The sequence below is a fragment of the Salvelinus sp. IW2-2015 genome, linkage group LG13, assembly GCF_002910315.2.
Source record: "Salvelinus sp. IW2-2015 linkage group LG13, ASM291031v2, whole genome shotgun sequence".
Taxonomy (NCBI): Eukaryota; Metazoa; Chordata; class Actinopteri; order Salmoniformes; family Salmonidae; genus Salvelinus; species Salvelinus sp. IW2-2015.
This window is the reverse complement of record NC_036853.1, coordinates 33098761-33107332: the sequence shown is the minus strand read 5'-3', so window position 1 is coordinate 33107332 and position 8572 is coordinate 33098761. Positions and strand designations below refer to the sequence as shown.

Genomic DNA, 8572 nt, shown 5'->3' with positions numbered 1-8572 from the left:
ACACACACACACACACACACACACACACACACACACACACACACACACACACACACACACACACACACACACAGTGGGGTGGAAAGAACAATGTTTGTGTGTGTGGCTTGTTATTGGATTCCAACAAATTTGACCCCAATAATTACTGTGGAATCTGCATCAACAGCAATCTCAGTAAAATCATCTGCAGTATCAAATCCCAAATCAAATCGTATTGGTCACATACACATATTTAGCAGATGTCATTACGGGTGTAGTGAAATGTTGGTTCCTGGCTCCAACAGAGCAGTAGTGTCTAACAATTCACAATAGTACACACAAATCTAAAAGTAAAAGAATAGAATGAAGAAATATATAAATATTAGATCAAGCAATGTCGGAGTGGCATTGACTACAGTATAATAGAATACAGTATATATATATTAGATGAGTAAAGAATTATGTAAACATTATTAAAGTGACTAGTGTTACATTATTAAAGTGGCCAGTGATTCCAAGTCTATGTATATAGGGCAGCAGCCTCTAAGGTGCAGGGTTGTGTAACAGGGTGGAAGCTGGCTAGTAATGGCTATTTAAGTCTGATGGCCTTGAGATAGCTGTTTCAGTCTCTCGGTCACAGCTTTGATACACCTGTACTGACCTCGCCTTCTGGATGATAGCGTGGTGAACAGGCAGTGGCTCGGGTGGTTGTTGTCCTTGTTTATCTTTTTGGCCTTCCTGTGACATCGGGGCTGTAGGTGTCCTGGAGGGCAGGTAGTTTGCCCCCGGTGATGCGTGGTGCAGACCGCACCACCCTCTGGAGCCCTGCGGTTGCAGGCGGTGCAGTTGCCGTACCAGGTGGTGATACAGCTCGACAGGATGCTCTCAATTATGCATCTGTAAAGGTTTGAGAGTTTTTGGGGCCTAGCCAAGTTTCTTCAGCCTCCTGAGGTTGAAAAGGCGCTTTTGTGCCTTCTTCACCACCCTGTCTGTGTGGGTGGACCATTTCAGATCATCAGTGATGTGTACGCTGAGGAACTTGAAGCTTTCCACCTTCTCCACTGCGGTCCCGTCGATGTGGATAGGGACGTGATCCCTCTGCTGTTTCCTGAAGTCCACGATCAGCACCTTTGTTTTGTTGATGTTGAATGAGAGGTTATTTTCCTGGCACCGCTCTCCCAGGGCCCTCACCTCCTCCCTGTAGGCTCTCTCGTGATTGTTAGTAATCAGGCCTACTACTGTTGTGTCTTCTGCAAACTTGATGATTGAGTTGGAGGCATGCATGACCACGCAGTCATGGGTGAACAGGGAGTACAGGAGGGGGCTGAGTACGCACCCTTGTGGGGCCCGTGTTGAGGATCAGCGAAGTGGAGGTGTTGTTTCCTACCTTCACCAGCTGGGGGCGACCTGTCAGGAAGTCCAGGACCTATTTGCAGAGGGCGGGGTTTAGACCCAGGGCCCGAGCTTAATAATGAGCTTCAAGGGTACTATGTTGTTGAATGCTGAGCTATAGTCAATGAACTGCATTCTGACGTTGGTATTCCTCTTGTCCAGATGGGATAGGGCAGTGGGCAGTGCGATAATGATTGCATCGTCTGTGGATCTATTGGGGAGATAAGCAAAATGAATGGGTTTAGGGTGTCAGGTAAGGATGTTATGATCCTTAACCAGCTTCTCAAAGCACTTCATGATGACAGAAGTGGGTGCTATAGTCTTTTAGTTCAGTTACCTTTGCCTTCTTGGGTACAGGAACAACAGTGGACATCTTGAAGCAAGTGGGGACAACAGACTGGGATAGGGAGAGATTGAATATGTCCGTAAACACCCCAGACAGCTGGTCTGCGCCTGCTCTGAGGACTAGGCTACCTGCTGCCCCAACCTTGCCATGGTTTAATGTGGTGGTTCACTCTTTCAGTTTTGCACGAATGCTGCCATTTATCCACGGTTTCTGGTTTGGGTAGGTTTTAAGTCACATTGGGTAGAACATCTCATATACACTTCCTGATGAACTCAGTCACCGTGTCTGTGTATTCATCGATGTTATTCTCAGAGCCTGCCCGGAACATATTCCAGTCCACGTGATCAAAACAACCTTTCTGATTGGTCAGTCCAGTGTTGAATAGACCTCAGCATGGGTACTTCCTGTTTGAGATTCTGCCAAAATTGAGTCGTGATCAGATTTGCCAGAAGGAGGGTGGGGGAGGGCCTTGTATGCATTTCGAAAAGTTGAGTAACAGTGGTCCAATGTTTTTTCCAGAGCGAGTACTATAATCAATGTGTTGGTAGAACTTCACTAGCGTTTTCCTCAAATTTGTTTTGTTAAAATTTCCCAGCTACAATGAATGTGGCCTCAGGATATGTGGTTTACAGTTTGCATAAAGTCCAGTGTAGTTCGAGGGCTGTCGTGGTACCGACTTGAGGGGGAATATACACGGCTGTGACTATAACCGAATAGAATTATCTTGGGAGGTAATACTGTCGGCATTTGATTGTGAGGTATTCTAGGTCAAGTGAACAAAAGGACTTGAGTTTCTGTATGCTATCATAATCACACCATGAGTAGTTAATCATGAAACATACACCCCCACCTTTCTTCTTCCCGGAGAGTTCTTTATTCCTGTCTACGCGATGTACTGAGAACCCAACCGGCTGTATGAACGGGGACAGTATATCCCGAGAGAGTCATTTTTCCGTGAAACAGAGTATGTCTCTCTGAAAGGAGATCCTCGCCCTGAGCTCATCTACTTTTTTGTCCAGAGACTGAACATTAGCGAGTAATATATTCAGAAGCAGTGGATGGTGTGCACGCCTCATGTGGGATTAGAAGTCCACTCCGAATTTCCTCTTCTCCACCGGCTGTGTTTAGGAGCAGCCTCTGGAATAAGTTCAATTGCCCTGGGGGGTACGAACAAAGGATCCAATTTGTGAAAGTCGTATTCCTGGTTGTAATGCTGATGAATTACCGCCACCCTGATATCCCAAAGTTATTTCCGGCTGTATGTAATAACACCCCAAAATTCTGGCCTAATAATGTAAGAAATATATATATATATATATATATTTTTTAAAATACTGCAAAGTTGCTTAGGAGCTGGAAGCAGAACTGACATTCCTGTTGGTGGCATCAACAGTAGACTCCATTTCCGCAGTGAAAACAATGTCCTGAGCAAACATCAAACTGGCTTCTTACCAAAATACTGTATGGCAGACCACATATACACCCTGCACATCCGTATTGACAAACAAAGAAAACCTGTTTTGTTGATTTCAAAAAAAGCTTTTGGACTCAATTTGGCACGAGGGTCTGCTATACAAATGAATGGAAAATGGTGTTGGGGAAAAACATAAAATCAATGCACTGTACACAAACAAGTGTGCAATAAACACGGATTTCTTTCCTCAGGGTCGTGGGGTGAGACAGGGATGCAGCCTGAGCATATACAGTAAATMAATTAATTGGCAAGGGCACTAGAATAGTCTACAGCATCCGSCCTCACACTACTGGACTCGGAAATCAAATGTCTGTTTGCAGATGATCTGGTGCTTCTGTCCCCAACCAAGGAGGGCATACAGCAGCACCTAGATCTTCTGCACAGATTATGTCAGCCTTGGGCCCTGAATCTCAGTAAGACAAAAATAATGGTGTTCCAAAAAAGTTCCAGTAGCCAGGACAACTACAAATTCTATCTAGACGCCGTTGCCCTAGAGCCGTAGTTTCCAAACTTTTTATAGTCCCATACCCCCATAAACGTAACTGACATACCGTGAGCTGTGCCAGGCCCGCCATGTCTGTTGACTCATCCAGCTGTAATGCATGTAATTCACTGGCTTGTATGCGAAGCAGTAATTGTTTCAAAACGTCTCTTGCCATGTCACTGATGCGTCGTGAAACAGTGTTGTTTGATGAAGGCATTGTCTGTATAGTTTTTTGGGCCTTTTACCCCAGCATTGTCCCAGCCATATCCACGGCAGCAGGAAGAATTAAGTCCTCCACAACAGTATGGGGCTTGCCTGTCCGAGCCACTCGGTAGCACACCATATAAGACGCTTTTAACCCCTTCTTATTAAATGGTATCTGTTGCTTTTATACATGTCTTACTACTCGAAAGTAATCTTTATTCTCACTCAAAAAACTCCCGTGGCTTATTTTTCAAATTGTCATGTTTTGTTTCTAATGTCTCCTCAAGAGTGAAGGTTTCCCACGAGAGAGTAACAGTTAATGTGATTGGATGTTAATTATTTGACGAGGCTACTTGTATTTGACATTGTGTTGTTATTTCGCTGAACACTAGATGGTTTAAATGTTATTTTTGGCAGTGAAACTAGGCTACTTAAGCGAGAACAAAACCCTCACCCAAATGTATAGACCTGTTGGAAAATATAAAATGTACTGTTTGAAAACGTGATGAATTTTGTACGTTTTTTTTTATGTGAATCACATTTTTATTTGGCGTACCCCCGACGGCATTGCTTACTTTATTTGGCGTACCCCAGTTTGGGAATACCTGCCCTAGACCACACAAAGAGGTATACATACCTCGGACTAAAACCAATTGCAGAATTCTGCAAAAATATACTTTGTGTACAACGCAAAACCCCAAACAATGCATGCAGAGCAGACTTAGGAATATACCTGCTAGTTATCAAAATCCAGAAAAGAGCTGTTCAATTCTACAACCACCTGGAAGGAAGCGATGCCCACACATTCCACCACAAGCCCTCACTTACAGAGAGATGAACCTAGAAACAAGTCCTCTGAGTACAATATTCACTCTTAAAGTGGAATAGTTTTTTGTTGATGTTTTGTGTCTTCTCACTTTTGTTTGTTTATTTCACTTGCTTTGGCACTGTAGACATGTTYCCCRTGCCAAATAAAGCCTCTTTGAATTGAATTGAGTGGAGGTGCAGAACCAAAGCTGCAGGCTAGCGAGAGACGGCCTGATTAAATAACACAAACTGTTACAGCCAGGCCCACTGATGACCCATCAGCCAGTGAGCTCAGGGCTTAGTAGTGTGTCTGTGTTTAAATGTAAGTGAGTATATAGTGACTGCATGCGTAATGTGTGTTGGTGTGTCGGCATGAGTGTGCCTGGCGATGGTTGTGGAAGTGGGCTTAGATTGCTCTATGTGTGTCAGAGGCGTCACTGGGAAGGAACACTATCCATTTCAATCTAATAGTCAGGATGGAAAACAGTGAGGTGGGTCACTGCACACACAGCCTTCATCAAGCCACTAACCTACCTCATCTATTCCTACCAGACATACACAATTGTTGCAATATCTCACTCTCTGTAGCCAGATACATACACTCTGCCTCTCGCTGTCCTTGAATGACTCCCTAGCCTGTTTGAAAAGTAAGGATGTCCTATTCTATTATCCTATCCTGTGCTATCCTATTCTATCTGAGGATAGTTTGCAGTAAGTGTGCTACTGCTTCTGTTTTAAGTCTCTGTAGGTCCCTCCACCCTCTCATCACCCAGCTGTATAAGCCATATAACTGTAGTCCGTTAGAGCAGCAGGTCAAACACAACAGATGTTCAGTCTCCAATTAGCAGATTTGGAAGCCGAGAGAGAAAGAAACTCCTCAGTGCCAGTCCAGCCAGCCATCACAGGGCGTTACGTTACAGCCTTATTCAAGGGCACAATGGCCACAAAAGGCATGGATTTCTTTAGGGTGCATTAGGATCCCACAAAGGGGATGCCACCGTGATATTCGAGGCATTATCAAGTGCTTGTCAAATTGTGAATGYGAGACTGATGAAGTGTGTACAGCCTGCGCAAAAAAACTAAGCAGAGCTCATGCCTTTCAAGCATTTTTTTTCAMGTCATTAGAGACGCATTATGCAGCCTTACAATGTAGATGTTCCAAAGGTCTGCATCAGTGGCTTGTAGGCTGGGTGTGGAAGCCAAGAGATGCTACATTTGTTAAGTACCGTGAGACAGTTATTTGCTTGACAACCACCAGCTGACAAAATTTCGTGACCACCACAGCCYTAGCTGTAACATAACATTTTTGGGAAAAAGTCAAGGGGTCTGAATACTTTTCAAATGAACTGTAAATGGTCAGAGGATGTGATCTGATGTTCGTTGCTATAGCAACCCCAAAATTTGTGCTGTGCTGATCAAGGTTGGGATAGATAGTTTTTTTAAATTTTCTTTCTGTTCATATATATTTATTGAACACACACACACACAAGAATGGTGTATAGGTATTTTGTAGAAAAGACAAGTAAGTAAATCTTATCTAAACATAAAACAGACAGAAACAAAAAGACCCAAAGTTCTAGGTACAAAGTAAATAATACAAAACAAGACATACAGAACAAGGACAGGTAAACGGAAGGAGGGAAGATGTCATCCCCCCACTGCTCGGATGCCGGGGCAAGCACATGCCATCCAAGGGTAGATTAAAATATTACAATTGAGCGTGCGTTAAAATGTACAAATTCACAGCGCCGACYGGTCCAAGTAAGAGAGGAGAGGCTGCCAGATTTGATCATGTTGATAATTTATTGTTCAGAATATATCTAATTCTTTCTAAGTGTACGGTGTTCGCTGAGCCATAATTTGGTAGAGGKAGCTTCCTTCCTTTTCCAAAACAACAAGATAMWTTTTTTTTGCTGAAATGAGACTAAGAGATGAGTTGTTTTGGGGAGTTGGTTAATCCGTTTAGGGATTCAGACACTCCTAGGRTTACCAAAGCGGGTCTGGGTCAATTGAAGTCTCCAGAACTTCAGAGAGGATSCTAGAAATTACACACCAATAACCATACAAGTTAGAGCATAGGGCAAAGCAGTGGAGTAGTGTACCCTGCGCAGCCTGACATTTAYCACATAGGGGATGGGATAGGTTTTGTAGGGTATTGCAACAGGTGTCCTGTATTCAATTGAACTGATATGTTCACTCCTTGMTGTTACCTTGAAACTATATCCATCATATTGAACAGCAATGTTCCTGGTCTGGAGGTATGATAGAAACACATACTGCACACGTTTGAGACTGCCATGTGACATTATTCAATTGTATTCCCTGTTACAGCTCTGCTCCTTTTCATTTGACTTGGCATCAACTCCAACAGCTACATCTTTGGKTTCCATTACAGGGGGATTATGACTGTTCTCTGACAACACCTCTCCTCTTGTCAGACACTGCTGTAGTATTACAGACCAGCTCTTCAGGCTCTGCTGTAGTATTAGAGACCAGGGGCCGGATTCACAAAACATTACTTACGAAAAAACGTAAACTTCTTAAGGAAAAAAAAAAAGTTCACAAGATAGTTCACAATTCCTCAAAATGTTCTTAGGAACTTCGTAAATATCTTTAAGAACTTCGTACATCTTCTTATATGGCATTGACATTAGTGACGTGCTTGAAACCAATAAGTAAGCCTGTGACAGGGATGATAGGATTTTTCACACATTATAGCCATCAGACTAGCTATATCAAAACCAAAAATGGATAACCAAGGAAAGCGCAATAAAACCTTCAGCAAACAACAGCTTGAAGTGATGGTGGAGGAAATAGCATCCAGGAAAAGGTTAATATTGAGGAGACTTGATAACTGTGGGGTCACTGCAGACCAAAAAAAGAAGATGGGTGAGAATGGCCAAGTCTGTCTCTGCCGTCGGGGTATGGCAAGGGACAGTGATGCCGTAAAAAATAAGTTGGCTGCTAAGAGGGAGCTGAGAACCATTCATGTGGACCAGCTGGAGGAGAAGGTGTCGTCCATGATAGGAGAGACAGACGGTGGTAGAGGGACTGCGCTACCAGTAAGTTAGTAGCTACGTTAGCTAGCTAACGCGTAATGACATTATAGCAAACATAGCTAGAGTAACCAATGTTCTTCTTTGCAAATTAACGAGATATCACTAGCTATTTAACACTTTTATATTATTGTTAAATACTAGCTAGCTAGATAATGCATGTTTAATTTGTTTTCTTGCTGCAATTAAATATTTGGTAGCCAACTGTGTCTGGGGCGCAAGAAAACGTTCATGGTTACAAAACTATTCATTAGTCTCAAGACAAGGGTTTTGAGGATTTAAAACTTTTTTAATCTAAAGTTAGGATTTCTTCTTGGAAATGTACTTAACTTCTTTATGATAGGGGGCAGCATTTTCACTTTGGGATGAATAGCGTGCCCAGATTGAACAGCCTCCTACTCTGTCCCAGATGCTAATATATGCATATCATTATTACTATTGGAAAACACTCTGAAGTTTCTAAAACTGTTTGAATGATGTCTGTGAGTATAACAGAACTCATATGGCAGGCAAAAACCTGAGAAAAAATCCAAACAGGAAGTGAGAATTCTGAGACTGTTGATGTAAACTCATCGCCCTAATTCATTCCCTGTAATACACTGGCTCAAAAAATAAAGGGAACACTTAAACAACACAATGTAACTCCAAGTCAATCACCACTTCGTTCGTGAAATCAAACTGTCCACTTTAGGAAGCAACACTGATTGACAATAAATTTCACATGCTGTTGTGCAAATGGAATAAGCAAAAGAGGTGGAAATTATAGGCAATTAGCAAGATACTTCCCAATAAAGGAGTGGTTCTGCAGGTGATGACCACAGACCACTTTC

General features: G+C 42.8%; 1 protein-coding gene across 1 annotated transcript in view; it reads left to right on the top strand.

The window, feature by feature from the left end:
* Positions 1-8572, top strand: part of LOC111971352 (3',5'-cyclic-AMP phosphodiesterase 4B) — a 328707-nt gene that overhangs the window by 55102 nt on the left and 265033 nt on the right. The window lies entirely within an intron of this gene.